Genomic DNA, 16968 nt, shown 5'->3' on the forward strand with positions numbered 1-16968 from the left:
TGCAATTTGTATTTCTTCAGATTACAAACCTCTGGAGAAGGTTGAGAGAATATTGCAGGAATATGTGGAGTACAGTAGAGTGAGTTTTTTATTATTATTGAATATTACAGGAAAATAATAAGCAGGAAGTGGGACCAAAAGGAGGCCTGTCATATTAAACCAAAATTCTTGAGACTCAGTATTTGCTGAACAAAAAAGGTTTATTTAGCCATTATTGATTCTAGTCAGAAAAGGATCAGGTCCTGGGGCAAAATCTGCAACTATAGTCAACAAGACTAGTTGAGTATATATTGTTGAGTATATACTCACTGGACCAAGAGCCAAGAGTTTTTTATAGGGAATATCTGGGGAAGGAAAGCATACAAATTTTACAACATAATTAACACCTCAGCTGTAGATAGAGTGGTAGGATACATTGAGGCAGGGAGCAGTTGGAATTGAGGCAACAATTTACAAGGAGAAGTCTTGCTCTTTCTGAATTAGTTGGGGTTAGTGGTCCAGAAAATTTTATACACAAATGGGAGATTGTGGCATCTTCATTCAGGAATGTGGAACAGTCTTTTTGGTTTTGTCCTATAGCTGTTAACTGACTAACTTCCTTATCACTATTTCCCCTCCACCCTTCAGTGTTCGGAAATAAATTTATGACATTCATAATTTACTTTTATTAATCTATGTAAATTGTTTTCATTTTTCTACATGAAAGATTTATTTATCCCTCATTGTTCACTTATTTAATAATTTATTTATAACAACATACCTTGTAAATACTTATTTTATAAGTAGGGTTATATTCTGTTATTTTGTTTGTTTGCTCATTTATTTATTTTTCAAATTTGGTCCTTGGGAACTATTTGTGATTGACCTTAGTTTCCTTAACAAACTCCCATTCTTTTAGTCTTTGTGTACTTCCTTGCATTTTGAATCAACAAGGTGTTCCAGACTCATCTTTCATTTTCTATTTTCTGTTGCAGAACCAGTCGTTTCTCTTCTAAACCAGCAACCAAGAGAAGACATGAATAGACTTCTTATGTTTATTTGTTTTTAGTTGCTTGCTTTTATCACTAATTTTAACGAATTAGAAAACTCCCTTTAGTTTTGCTATAGATAAGGTATTGCTCGTGATAGAAATGATAATCTGAGCTTGTTTTTCAGGAACTTAGAATGTAGCTTAAAACAGATGCAACAACTGATGCTTCATTTGGATCTGCGTATCTTCTGATGTCAAAGCACACAAATCTTCCCTCAGCGCATACTAATATCATTCTCTGAACATTAGTCCTACAAGGAACCATGCACAGACCACTGATTCATTCACTTCTCTCACTTCCAGTGACCTCCTGAATGCGTCAGGCCACCTGCTTCATTAATCTATAAATTCTATTCTCAGAAAGGTAAATTTGAGGTTCAGGCTCTTTTCTCTTCACCTTTGGCTGCCTCATGAAGAAACTCTTTCTGTTTTGAAAAACTCACTACTGTGTGGCTGGCAAAATAATAGTGCTTCGGTTAAATAGAGAAATATTTTTGACAACAAGGTTTGGTGGTCCTCTGTGTCTGTAGTGATAGGGCCATTGACTCAATGCCCTCAGCAGAGAAAGGTAATCTATTGGTGTACACTGATCTGTGTATACATGCTTATCTATAATTGTTTCTGTATCTATCCATGTGCATTTAGATCCAGCTACACATAAATTCACACTATCTCTAGTTCTAGTCTAGCCATTTATTCTGGGACCTTCCTTCTTTCTTATCTGTAACTTCTACTTGTTTGCCATCATAACCATATATTAATGATTTTTTTCCAACCAAGTATGAATGGGAAGCAGTTTCAGAATATTTCTTCTGTGTTTTTATCTTAAATTTGGAACTTATTTGGAATTATTTCTCATAATCTACATCACATCATGGAGTATTACAACTTTCTGGTTGATTTGTTGTTTGTTTGCTACATAAAGTGCTACTTTAAGTACTGTAGAGTTTCATGATTTGTAAAGAGCCATGTACTCACCCTCCTAGCCCTAAAAACAGCACTCCCTTAACCTTAAGACTTATTTCTTAGACTATTTGTAATCAGTCACTGCCTATCCACCAAAACCTGACAAATGTAATCTCTTACTAGTTTCTAGTGATGTATTCTTTAATGGAGAATAATTTTAATACCAAAATATTTACTTTGTTAAAACACACAATTCAGAACTTTTAGCATATTCTCAAGGTTATGCAGTCATTGCTACTATGTAATTACAGCACATTTTATCATGCCATAAAGAAATATCATATTAACAATCACTCTACAAATGCCATTATATATCAATTTTTCTGTCTCAACTGATCCACGTATTTTGTAAATTAGAAAAAAATGTGGAATGACACCATATGTGACTTTGATGGATTGAGTTTTTTGTTGTTCTGGCTCCTTTCACATAGCATATTTTCAAAAGTTCAACAATTTTGTAGGAAGAAAAATATTTTATTACCTTTTATGACTAAATAGTATTCTACCACATGGCTATATCATACTTTTTTATTCATCTATCACTTGATAGGCATTTGGGTTCTTTTTATATTTGAGCTACTGTGAAAAATGTTATGAGAAAGATTTCTTTGTGAACATGTTTTCAGTTCACTTGGATAAATATTTGGAAATGAAGTTACTGGGATAAAATTCCTCTTTCCCAAAAAATTCACTGAATCATTTTCTATTGCAATCAGCAATGAATGGGAGCTGTGCATTTGCTCAACAGTACTCAAAACTTCATTGTAATCATAAAGGAGCAAATGGAATTGTCGAATAATGGAATCTTCTTCATTTGATTGAGGCAAGAACCATGTGAATTTGTGTATTTTGCAATATCAAAAAACTTTACACTAAGATAGGCCAATTCTACTACGTGTAAATAATTTCTTATTAAGTAATATCATTTTAAAATAACTAATGTAAAAAACAATTGTATGATACAGAATTATTACTGAGAAGAGATTTGATAGAATTAATTTTCCAGGGTTGAACAGTTAATTCACTGTTTTTTGAGGTGGATATAAATGTCTAGCCTTTCATATATCAAAGCCTGAATTCTGTAATTGTCAAATTAAATTACTATTTATTTATCTAATAAATATGGTAAGTATTTATCAAAAGGTTTCACTAATACTCTATATAAATCCTATATATAAAGCTTTGCCTACTTATACATAAAATTATTTACCACTATTTTATTTATTTATTTTTTTAATTTACTATCACCTCTTTCTAAAGAACCAGAGGCAGACAATTAAGGCCAGAAAATATACAAAGCTATACTCAATCCAAATATTGGCAGAGGGAATTCACAAAAGAGTAAATGCAATTGTTGAATTAAGATGTTAATTAAATATTTAACTTCATCAGCAATAAAAAAAGATTTTTTACTATGTATTACAACAAATTTCTGCTTTGTATAACAAGTTCTTTCATGGTAGCATGGGTAAATTTAGATGACAAAATTTTATACTCTGGAAAGTTGTTCACGTACAGAAATAGTAGAAAAGGAAGATAATTTATGTATGCATAGATCCTGGACTATAGGAGTCAAGTCTTTCTTGAAAAAAAAAATAGTCAAGATAATGTAAAATCCCAGTCAGAATGTTACCTATAGTGCCATTTTTCTCGAATTTTGTCCCAAATTCTAATGTAAAAAAAAATAGTGCTTACAATACTGTATGTTCAGGTCTTCTGAACATGCCATAGGATTACTTCCTTATTTTTGCTCCTCAGAAACCTTTGCAATAAACTGTTCAAGGCATAAGGTTGAAAAACTTCAAAGTTGTTCATTTTTCCTTTTTTTATTGATTAGAATTATGTTCAACTTTCTTGGTCAAATGAATTGTAATATCAGGTTGTAATATGACCAGCACATGAAAACATAATTTAAACCATAAAATGTCATCCCTAAATCATTTTGCTACTTTGAAGATTTAATAATAACCTTTTCATTATAATGTCAATTTTTTGTTCCCACAGAAAAATGTTTGGTACAGGAAAAGGAATATCTCTTCAGAGGCTGCATTTGTGGCTGATCTCATCTGTAAGAAAAGATCATAAGTCCATTTTTAACTATTCCAAGTCTAAGTCTGGAAAGTATCAACTTTCTTAGTTTCTAAAGATTCCAGGTAGAGAACAGGACCCATTAGATTAGCAGGGCAAAAGCTAAATGTCCACAGATTCTGTTCTGACCATTATGGACTCTTTAAATTTTGTCTTTCACTAAAAGTTGAGATGGATCTGGCTTTATGTGATGGAGATATTTGAACAATTTGTAACTCAGCAGCTTCTGATTCAAGTACCATATGGATCCATAATACCCTTCTTAATCAAATTCAGCATATACATTTTCTATCTTGTAACACTTTACTCAGAGAAAATGATTCTAATTAACAATTATAATTCTGTTAGCTATCACTGTCACATTATAATTTATTCTTAGCCCAAGTCTAATCAATCATTCCAATGCCAAAGTATGCTAACTCCAGTTCCCCACCCTCAAATACAAGAGAATTTCAGCCAAATCTTTGGTTCTTTGCAGAACAAGATATATTAAAAGAAGTAACAGGAGTATTTTGAATTTTCTTTAATCATTAATGTAGAAATGTTATTACTCCAGTAAAATGTATTAGAAAAGGACTTTTAAAATCTCTGTAATTATGAGCCCACTAATTTCTTTCCTTTTATAAAAAGCAATAGAAACAGCAATGCAAATCAAGTTCATAACCTACCGCTTTTGTATCTTTCCTCCTACTGTTATATGTGACAGAAATAACTGTTTGAACTAAAACCTATTGCACACAATCATAATTTTTTCTATTTTAAATATCTTTAAGTGGCTTTACCATGATGTCATGGTCTCTTAGCAAAGCCTATTCTCCTTTAAAGAAATACCTATGAGTGTTTGAGAAAAAGCAGGCATTTTCAATCCCTTTTGAACACAAAGAGAAAATACAGTTATTTAAAAAGCCTGCTAATAATTAAATGGAGATCTAAGGGTCCAACTTGCAATAGACTTTTTAAAGAGGCAAACTCATTGTGCTCAATTGAACTTATAATTGTTCATGGAATATTTGCATATAAGAATTATCTGGAGTACTCAAAATGGTGAGATGAATTTAGAATTCTCCTTTCAATGTATTTGTACGCATCCACGTGAACATAATATAGAAAAATATCTACTACTTCTAAAATATAATAAATATAGAGGCAAATTATATTTAAAAATAGAATTGCACATCTCTGTAATTCAATGCTTTTATTTTATGGATACATATAGGAATTAAGATGACTATTAAAGTGAAGTAGATTAACATCTCCCTCATCTCTTATAGTTACTGTTTTATGTGCAACAAGAGCTTCAGAAATCTATTTTAAAATAATTCCTAACCTAATTTCATTCACCTTAGTTCTTGTACATTCAAGTTCTAGAATTTTTATCCTACATTTCTGCTCTTTTGTATGTTTTGATTTAAATCATGTTTCTACTCCCCAAGTCATGCTGTAGTAACCACTGTTTCATTCTCTGCCTCAACTTTGAAAGCCAGGAGTGATGGACTGTGGAGTAAGAACTGAGAAAAATCTGCCCTCAGTGTGGGGTTTTTATTTATCTGGCCGAGTTGGGCCATCATTTATGTTTCCTGTAGTCACAGGCCATAAACTTCAATTTCTTTGGGGTCTTTTCTTTTTATCTCCACTGCTGTCTTTGGCTATTCCTAAAAACTCCTACTTAAATAAAGTCTGCATCTCACATATTTAAACCATAAGTAATTATTGTATTGTGGTACTATAATATTGTTTTTATTAATTCCTAGAAATAATGGTAAAAATGTTAATAAAAGAAGATCAGGATTTTTCCCACTATTGATTGATTTTCAGATAATATAATAGTTTTTCTATTATTCTTAAAAATTATTCAATCTTTTTTTAGAAAATTTTAATGAAATCATAAATTCATATGCATTTATTAGGTACTAATCTAATAAACTTATGATTTCCTATTGAAGCACAGAGAGTACTACCTTTAGCCACTTCAGAATCTCTTTAAGTGGACTTCTGACTCCTTTTAAAATGTCCATAGTGCCTTGATTTTCTACATTGTATTTAATATAATATGTTTGAGCCTCACCATGTGTATACATTTCCTTCCCCCAAACCTGAATGAACTTTAATCAAAATGACTAATCTTTTAAAATTATGAATAGAATTTCAAAACACAGTTTAATACTACTCATTATTTATATTTCCAGTCATTTTAGTTGAATTAGAAAACATATCCAATGATTAAATATCTCATGATATTTTATTGATGTTTTTAACAATTACCCAAGATAGCAAATATCAATAAATTATCGTAGATGACGATAATTTTTAGGAATGCCACTCCATAAATCCTCTGGATTTCCTAAGTAATGACTATTATACTATTTTTATAGTAATCACTTCATTTTCATTACTGTTTATTGAATATTTGTTCTCCTTTGCTTTTCTTTTAAATCTCCTTTGCTTACCTGAAAATTATGATTCCAGAGTACACAGAAAATGTCAGAATTTGATCATATAGTCTTTTTAAAAATTATTTGATGCAACACACACACACACACAACATTCTCAGAATAGCATTTCTATCTTCTAAGTATCCACTGAGTAAATTTTTAAAAGGTTTTGCATTGGCTTTTAAATTCAGATTTTTGATGTACATTCTCTTTCTTCCTCTATTATAGCCTCTAGCAATTTGAGTATCCCTTATCATTTTTGTTTTCTCATCAGAAACAAACCCTTCTCAACTTGGTATTTCTGGATTACTAGTACAAAGAAAAAAAAAGGAGTGTAATAGAATGGAATCTGTTCTTCATCACTAAGTATGGTTGATTTGTTATGCAATAATGATGACTAAATAATCTATATAAATGTTACTCTTAATTTCTTCTAACATAAATTTAAAATTTTTAAATTCTCACCCATTTTTATTTATAAAACATCTACATTTTCTAAGTGTATGAATATTATAATTCTCTCCTTTTCCACCAAAATGTTACCAGTTACCTATATAGGTAATCCTCATCATCAATTATTTGTTATTATATCCTTGTTTATTTTGGCTACTTAAGATTTCTTTTTTTCCTAGTAGACTCTTCGGAAAAAAATATTTCTTGAATTCTTGCATACAAATATCAGTTTATTTTTGTTCTTTAATAATGAAGTCAATTTTGCTGAAGAAGAATATTTGAATAATCCTTTCTTGGTTACTGCAGATGTTTCAAAATATGAAAATCCATTAAATGACAACCATGACTATAAGAGTTGCAGTCTATGACAGGCTTGTGATCAAACTGATTCTATGTGACACCTATGGTAGGCCATAAAAAGACAGTGCAGTTTCTTTGTTGTTTACTGGAAGATAGAACTCCCATTCTGGAAACTGATATGCAGAAGAGGTCAAAGGAAAATAGATCATGTCAATTTGTCTTAACCTTAGGTTAACACTGCCAAGACACCCAGAGAGGTCCTTGGAAAAATATGGATTTTTGATGTACATTCTTTCTTCCTCTGTTTTATAAATGTTGCTTTTAATTTTTTCCAACAAAAAGCATTGACATGAAGAAGTCCAATAATTTACTTTACTCATTGAACTGATATTTTTGTATGAAATAGTTTAAAAAATTATTTAATATTACACAAAATACAGTAAATATGTTAGGGTATATCTTGACATGCATCATTTAGATCAGATATCTTCAAATCCACACTTTCAATATGTAGTTCCATTTTGCGGGGGATATTTTTATTTGAGACAAATATTTCTGAATTATATTTTAGTTTTTATTATGTTCCTTTGTTTCATTTTCTTTGCTATAGACAACTGCTATCTATATATTTGATTTTTATTTAACTATCCCAAATGGTTGCCAATTTTTAATAAGATGATAGACTAAGATGTCAATATATTTCCTGGGAACATTTTTTGTGTATTTTGTTTCTTATCATCTTTTTTTTTTGTCCTCAGATAATAATAACATACAGATGATGATGATGATGATGATGATGATGATGATGATGATTGATTGATTGATTGCTACCAGGGATTTAACACAGGGGTGCTTAACCATTGAACCACATTTCCAGCCCCCTTTTTTTTCTTTTTTAGACAGGATCTCACTAACTTGCTTAGGGCCTGGCTAAAAGCTGGATTTCAACCTGGGATTCTCATGCCTCAACCTCCTGTGCCTCTGGGATTACAGGCCTGAGCCACCTCACTGAGCCAACATAAAACTTTTAATAGTGGTCTGTTACTGACTCACTTCTATTTTGAAGTACTGTGATATCTTCTTACTCCATTTTTACTTAGTAATATCATGATTTTGGATTTGAAAATCCATTTGTTCCTTGTGTTTTTCATAGCAATACAGAGAACTAAAAAGATCTTTCTGGAAAGGAAGATTGATAATTTTTAGGTAAATGCTGCTTAGCTTGTATCTACTTTATCACTTCAGCAAATAAAGTCTACTTCTCAAAATCCACTCACCAAAAAAAAAAAAAAATCTGTCAGTAATGATGTCTTTCTGAAACTATTTTTCATGTTTAGAAACTTTTCTTAGAGATTTATTATTTTACTCTTTTTTTATTTTGTGATTTTACAAAAAATATTTTGTTCAGTTTTAAATTTATTCAAATCCTGTTTACTTTCTCATATTCTTCCTATCTAAATGGATGACAGAAAATCAACTCAATAGTTAAAATATATAAGGATCCTCCTAGTTCATATACCTTTCATTCAATAGAAAATTCTGATGTGAAGAAACACTAGTTCTGTATGATGATATAAAATATTTATCACTATTAATGATCCAGAAGTAAATCAAGCACTGCTGAGAATATTTAGTTTAAATGCTGTTAAGTTTAGTTTAAATTTAAATTTAGTTTAAATTTAACAGAATTGATTGAATTTAACAGCATTGATTTTGGTAATTCAGAACATTGTATCTATATTTAAAAATATATACTATTATAAAATAAAGGCACATTCTGTTTTGGGGTTACCCTTCTAGTAACATGTGTTGTTAAGAAAATATTGTTGTTTATTTCTCTTTTTTCTTCACTTCTTACCAGTTTTAGCCTGTCATGATAATGATGGAATCATTTTTTTTAATTTTTCAGGAAAAATAAATTATTGAGGGTCCATGAGCATCTGTATAAAGTAAGTTTCAAACATATCCAAAAGGTAATTTGCAGTATGATAGTTATTTATCATCTAATTTATAAAACTCAAATATCAATTCCTGCAATCCATCACATATATAAACTCAGTGTATATAGGATGATCTATGTTTTGTAGATGCTGAAAAATCTTGATGAAGATAACAATTTAATTTTGAAAGGAGTTTATTTCTTCAAATCATTGAGTTTGTTATGTATATAATATGAAACAATATATGTTAAAGTTATTACTTATCTAGAACTACCACTTAGTCCAAGTAAAGTATTCTGTTCTTTCAGTACCTGGAGGCTTAATATTTTCCTTTACAAGCTTAATGATTTCCCCACATTTTAGTGGGAATTGTTTTTTTTTTTTTACCCTGTGATGAAAAATAATGTATTTTAGGTGAATTGCAATGATATCTCTAATTAAATCAAGAAATTTTAAAGTAGATTGAAGTCAGTTAAAATAATTTATTTCATATGAACTTACTTATTAATAACAATATTTTTTTCTCAAAAAGTTTGATTAAAATTTCTTGACTAAGCTGAAGTGATATATTCTTGTCATCAGACTTCTATATAGGAGCAACCCTATTTCCACTGTGTTTCATAGAGCCCTAAATTTATGCTCTCATAGTTCATAGAAACATTATGTGGTAGTTGATGCAGAAAGGGGCAAGTAAATTAGCCAAATTAATTTGGAAACCTAGTGAGTCTAAAATTTGATCATTTAGCCATGTCTCTGAAGAAGTGTTCATTCATGTATTTCGGGTGGGGAAGTTTCAGAATCAATGAACCAAGAAACTATATTTGATTCCATTTCAATATTATACAGATTCTATACCACTTTTGCTCATTCATGAAACACAAAATGGAGGGTGTTTATAACAAGGCTTGGATTTTTTGTGTGCATCTTTTCCTAATGTCCTATATTTCATCATCCCAATCAAAACTATTGTTATATTAGAGTTTTATTTTTCAGACACATCCCATGCAGAAAAATAAAAAGAATATTTAACACCCTAAAACACACACAATCTTTATGTAAATTTCCCATGTTAATAATTTGCTTTCATATACAGTGACATGAGAAAAACATTTACAGCTATAACCACAGCCATTTTGGTTATTCTACTCTGACATTTAAGTTCAGACTGTAATTGTTTTTCTTTCTTTCTTTCTTTCTTTCTTTCTTTTTTTTTTTTTTTAAAAAAAACCAGTTCATTACAAACATTAACTCAATTCCAGTATCAAATGTAGTCTTTTACACATTACACATCCTGTATCCACCTCCTCCATCTTTGCAGACAGAGCAAAAAGACATGATGACACAAACATGTATTTGTATAGACCATATTACAGAAAGCAATACCCTAAAAGGAAAAATGTTGCTGAATAAACTATTAAGTTGAAGTCTCATGGCTGAGACACACCCTGTCTGGTACCAGTCCACTCTATAACCACCCATGTCCATGTCCAGAGTTCTATCTAAAGATGTGGAAACATTTTCAGTGATTGGGAAGATCTTTGAGAAGTTGAGTCACTCACAGCCTGAGACTGTCCAAAAGAATGTGATGAGTTTGAAAGCAACAGAGGGGAACTGTCAGGGAAAAGGGGAAACAGGGAGTTTACATATGTGATATTACTCAGCAGCTTGCAGGGCATCTTTGGGTTAGAATGTTTGGAAGCCTAGAAGCCCAGGGCCTCATGACATAAGATCGTATCTTGTTAATAGCTACCACATTCAAAGTAAGGTGTCACAGGGTATACAAAGCAAGCAGGCTCTCAGTGGAAAAAAATATGCTTTTCGAGGCTAGTTTTAAAATAATCGGATTTTTAAAAATTCAACTTTGATAACAGTGGATTTTTTAACTAGCAGTTCTCATTATGCAACAAAATAAACAACCTGGAGAAAAATATACAAGCCAATTTGATTCATTTTATTTTACAAAGTGTAAAAATAATTATTGTCACAGATCTGTCACAAGAGTGTTGAGGGATTAATGAAACATATTTGTAAAGTCCTTCGGAGTTCTCGGAACAGGTACTTAATACAACACAGACTATTATTATGGGGAGAAATCTTTTCTCAAGTAGCTTATATAAAAATACTGTTGGCATATTCACAACAATTGAAAAGAGCTGGCCATGGAGATTACAAACACCAACATGCTTGCCTTAGATTATATTAAGAAAGCAGTAGTTTACATATAAAAAACATCGCAGGAATATATTTAAAAATCTAATCTAAAGCATGATTTTAATAGAATTATTAAATCAGTATTAGAATTTGAAAACAAGAATTTATATGATTATTTTGTGAAGAATTATGCATATTTAAATGACTTCTTTTATATAAGCTGAGGAAAACATTCTGAGCATTATAAATTTAAAACAAAGTAAAAATTGTGTTTCAACATATGCAAATTTAGTGCTATATAATTTTACATGTATTTAAATTTGTGCATATCATCCTTTCTTTTGGGAAATATATTTTATTTGACATTTAGAATCAAGGATTTTTCTCTTATGTAAATAAGTCCAAAAAACAAAAAGAAAATATATGTATGCTTGTTTATGACCAACTAATCTCATTCTTTTATTTAAAGACATTTATCTTGTAATATTTTATTATTATAAAACAGAAAAAGTTTCCTTTCATATTTAATAAAATTGAATGTATGTGTTAAAAATGTCTATTAAGCTTACAAGGAAGAATTAATAAATGTCTTTCTTTTATGATTTATTCACATATATACAGTTAATATTAACATAATTAGTGCTGAAAAAATAATTTAAATATATTCCTATATTCTTATGAGGCATGTGTGTGTGGATAGGTATATATAAACTATTTTATCACGTATAAATAAAAAATTCAGATCAATATGGCTGGTGAACACAGATGCAGAAATTCTTAATAAAATACAGGCAATACACATGCAAAAAGATATATTAACTAGATTGCACACCATGGTCAGGTTAAGTTAATCCCAGGGATGCAAGGTTGATTTAACATACACAAATCAATAAATGTAATTCACCACATCAATAGACTTGAAGAATCACATAGTTATCTCAATAAATGCAGAAGAAGCATTTAACAAAATCTAGCATCTATTTATGCTCAAAACACTAGAAAAACTAGGGATAGTAGGAAACTACCTCAACATTGTAATGACTACCTATGTTAAATGGGAGATCAACATTATTCTAAATGGAGAAAAATGAAAATATTCCATCTAAAGACAGGAACAAGTCAGGGATGCCATCTTAAACAACCCCTAAGAAAGGAAAAGATATGAAAAGGAAAAGAAAAGCTCATACTATCCCTATTTGCTGATGATATTTTTCTATATTTAGAAGATCCCAAAACTCCATCAGGGAGCTTCTGGAACTCATAAATGAATCTAGCAAAGTAGCAAGGTACAAAATAAACACTCATAATTTAATTGCATTCCTATACATCACTGATGTATCAGGAAAATAAATTTTAGGAAAAAACTATCCCATTCACAATATTCCCCCCCCCAAATTTAAATATTTGGTAATCAATATAACAAAAGAGGCAAAAAACCTGCACAAAGAAAACTACAGAACACTAAAGGAAGAAATTAAAGGAGACCGCAGGAGATAGAAAGACCTCCCATGTTATTTGACAGACAATTAATATTATCAAAATGGCAATGCTACCAAAAGTCCTATACAGATTTAATGCAATAACTATTAAAATTCCAATGATGTACTTCATAGAAATAGAAAAATCAGTCATTAAATTTATTTGGCAAAAATAAGAGACCCATAATAGTCAAAATAATACTTCACAAGAAAAGTGAAGCATGAGGCATTACAATAGGAGACCTTAAGTTATACAACAGAGTCATAGTAACAAAAACAGAATGTTCTTGGCATGAAAACAAACATGAAGACCAATGGAACAGAATAGAGGACACAGGGACGTACCCACATAAATATAATTATTTCATCCTAGACAAAGGCTCCATAAGCATGCATTGTAGAAAAGAAAGCTTACTCAAAAAATCATGCTAAAAAACTGGAAATCCATATGTGGAAGATTGAAATTGAACCCCTATCTATCACCTTCCACAAATCTCAACTCAAAGTGGATCAAGGACCTAGGCATTAGACTTTGCACCTATATTAGAAAAAGTAGGCCTAACTCTCCATTATGTTGGCTTAGGAACCAACTTCCTTAATAAGATTCCTAAAGCACAAGAAGTAAATTAAAGAATCAATAAATAAGATAGTATCAAACTAAAAAGTTTCTTCACTGAAAAGGAAACAATAAAAAACTTGGAGAGCCTACAGAATGGCAGAAAATCTTTCCCACCACTCCTCAGATAGAGCACTAATCTCCAGGATATACAAACAATTCAAAAACCTTAACACCAAAAACTCAATTAATCCAATCAATAAATGGGCTAAGGAACTAAACAGACACTTCACAGAAGATGAAATACAACTGATCAACAAATATATTTTTAAAAATCTCCAGCAAATAGATAAATGCGAATTAAAACTACACTGAAATTCCATCTCACTTCAATCAGAATAGCAATTGTCAAGAATACAAATAACAATAAATGTTGGCAAGGATGTGGGGAGCAAGGTGTTGTCATACATTCTGGTGGGAATGTAAATTGGTGCAACCACTCTGGAAAGCAGTATGGTGATTCCTTAGTAAAATTGGAATGGAACCAATATTTAACTCAATTTTCCTACTCCTAGGTTTATATCCAAAGGACTAAAAATCAGCATATTACAGTGATACAGCCACATCAATGTTTATACCAATTCAATTCACAATAGTCAAGCTCTCCAACCAATGTAAGTGTCCTTCAATGGAGGAATGGGTAAAGCAAATTTGGTATATATACACAATGGAATGTTACTCAGCCATAAAGAAGAATGAAATTATGATATTTGCCAGTAAATGGATAGAACTAGAGAATATAATGTAAGTGATAAAACAGTCCCAAAGAACCAAAGCTTAATGTTCTGTCTGATAATGTGGATGCTAAACCACAACAAGGAAGGGTGGAGAGGGAAAGGATAGAAGTCCATTGCATTAGACAAATGGGAATGAAAGGAAGGGAAAAGGGAGTAAACCAGGAAGGAAATAGAACTAATCAAACTTAACTTTCCTATTCTTGTATTTGAATACACAACCAGGGTAGCACTGTATCATGTACAATCACAAGGATAGTACCTTAAATAGAATAATTTATTCTTCATGTATGTAAAAGATGCTAAAATACATTATAATGTCATGCATATATAAAAAGAATAAACAAAAAAATAATTTTCTATATTATTATTAGCCAAGTGTATATATGTGTATGTACTCATGTATACATATACATGCATATATATTTACAATTAACTATTTTATGATGTAGAAAATAAATCCTAAATCGAAAAATGACATTTTGCTTTCTTCTTGTTTTTCACATAATTCCTTTTAAAATTAGATGTATTAAAAACAGCAGGAAATATCAGGTGAAAAAAGGTGAGTAAAGTTTTTCCAATCTGTTTCAGTTGATTTTATGAAGATGCAGTTTACTTGTTATTTACCCTAGATTTCAGAGTTCTACTTTCTCTCTCTACTGTATCTAAAAAACCTTGTCATATATTATCATTCCTTAGATTCCCAAGAAAAATTGGCAGACAAATGAACACTCTTTATCCTTTCTTAGAATCAGGACACTAGGATCAGTTTTTAATGTAGGATAATGTGAATATTTGCTGTATGTCAAATAGCAAAATCTAAGTGCCTTAGTATGATAACATCTAAAGGTGCTTGAAGAGAGTGAGGATGAATAAAACATTGTGTAAGGTTGAAACACTATCCATAGTATGTGCCACATATATTGATCCAAGAACAGATACATGTTGTGTGCTTAAGTGGCTGCAACCCACAACCTCAATAGATCCAGCTCCAAGGAGCATAAGTAGGACCTGAAACCATCATTTTCAGCACATGCTTCATATCTCAGTATTAGCTTCAAGATCTCTGTTCCTAGGAGAAGAATGCTTCCCTAAAGAGAAAGTTTATTAGTGAACTACTGGCAAGTGGTTGAATGTTTTTCTAACAAGTATTAATGGTTGATATCTGCAGCAGTGATCTTGGTATTTGTAAGTAGCAATAGCTATAATTACTTTTGGAGAAATGAGGCTTATAGACTTTGGCCATTTCATAGTTTCCATCCCTGTCACCATGGCTCCACCAATGGTTTCACTCTCCAAATTCCATAGCAGCTCAAAGAGAAGATAAATCACCACCTGTGTTTGGTGGCAATTATAGTACTACCCAGAGAGCTGTACATGTTTGTGCTTACATCTTTCTTTCTTTCTTAGACTTCTATATTTATCATCTTCAATCGAGTAGCATACTTTCTTTTTTTTTTTTTTTTTTTTTTATTGATTTTTATTGTAGGTTGTTCAAAACATTACATAGTTTTTGATATATCATAATTCACACTTTGATTCAAGTGGGATATGAACTCCCATTTTTACCCCATATACAGATTGCAGAATCACATCAGTTGCACAACCATTGATTTACATATTGCCATTCTGGAGTCTGTTGTATTCTGCTGCCTTTCCCATCCTCCGCTATCCCCCCTCCCCCCTCCCCTCCCCTCTTCTTTCTCTACCCCCTCTACTGTAATTCATTTCTCCCCCTTATATTTTCCCTCCTTTCCCCTCACTTTCTCTTGTATGTAATTTTGTATACCCCTGAGGGTCTCCTTCCATTTACATGCAATTTCCCTTCTCTCTCCCTTTCCCTCCCACCTCTCATCCCTGTTTAATGTTAATCTTCTTCTCATGCTCTTCTTCCCTACTCTGTTCTTAGTAACTCTCCTTATATCAAAGAAGACATTTGGCATTTGTTTTTAAGGGATTGGCTAGCTTCACTTAGCATAATCTGCTCTAATGCCATCCATTTCCCTGCAAATTCTATGATTTTGTCATTTCTTAATGCAGAGTAATACTCCATTGTGTATAAATGCCACATTTTTTTTATCCATTCGTCTATTGAAGGGCATCTAGGTTGGTTCCACAGTCTTGCTATTGTGAATTGTGCTGCTATGAACATGGATGTAGCAGTGTCCCTATAGTGTGCTCTTTTTAGGTCTTTAGGGAATAGACCGAGTAGTGGAATAGCTGGATCAAATGGTGGTTCCATTCCGAGCTTTCCAAGAAATCTCCATACTGCTTTCCAAATTGGCCGCACCAATTTGCAGTCCCACCAGCAATGTACAAGAGTACCCTTTTCTCCACATCCTCGCCAGCACTTGTTGCTGTTTGACTTCCTAATGGCTGCCAATCTTACTGGAGTGAGATGGTATCTTAGGGTGGTTTTGATTTGCATTTCTCTGACTGCTAGAGATGGTGAGCATTTTTTCATATACTTGTTGATTGATTGTATGTCCTCCTCTGAGAAATTTCTGTTCAGGTCCTTGGCCCATTTGTTGATTGGGTTATTCGTTATCTCATTGTCTAATTTTTTTAGTTCTTTGTATATTCTGGATATTAGGGCTCTGTCTGAAGTGTGAGGAGTAAAGATTTGTTCCCAGGACGTAGGCTCCCTATTCACCTCTCTTATTGTTTCTTTTGCTGAGAAAAAACTTTTTAGTTTTAGTAAGTCCCATTTGTTGATTCTAGTTATTAACTGTTGTGCTATGGGTGTCCTATTGAGGAATTTGGAGCCCGACCCCACAGTA

This window comes from Callospermophilus lateralis, chromosome 11, assembly GCF_048772815.1.
Source record: "Callospermophilus lateralis isolate mCalLat2 chromosome 11, mCalLat2.hap1, whole genome shotgun sequence".
Lineage (NCBI taxonomy): Eukaryota > Metazoa > Chordata > Mammalia > Rodentia > Sciuridae > Callospermophilus > Callospermophilus lateralis.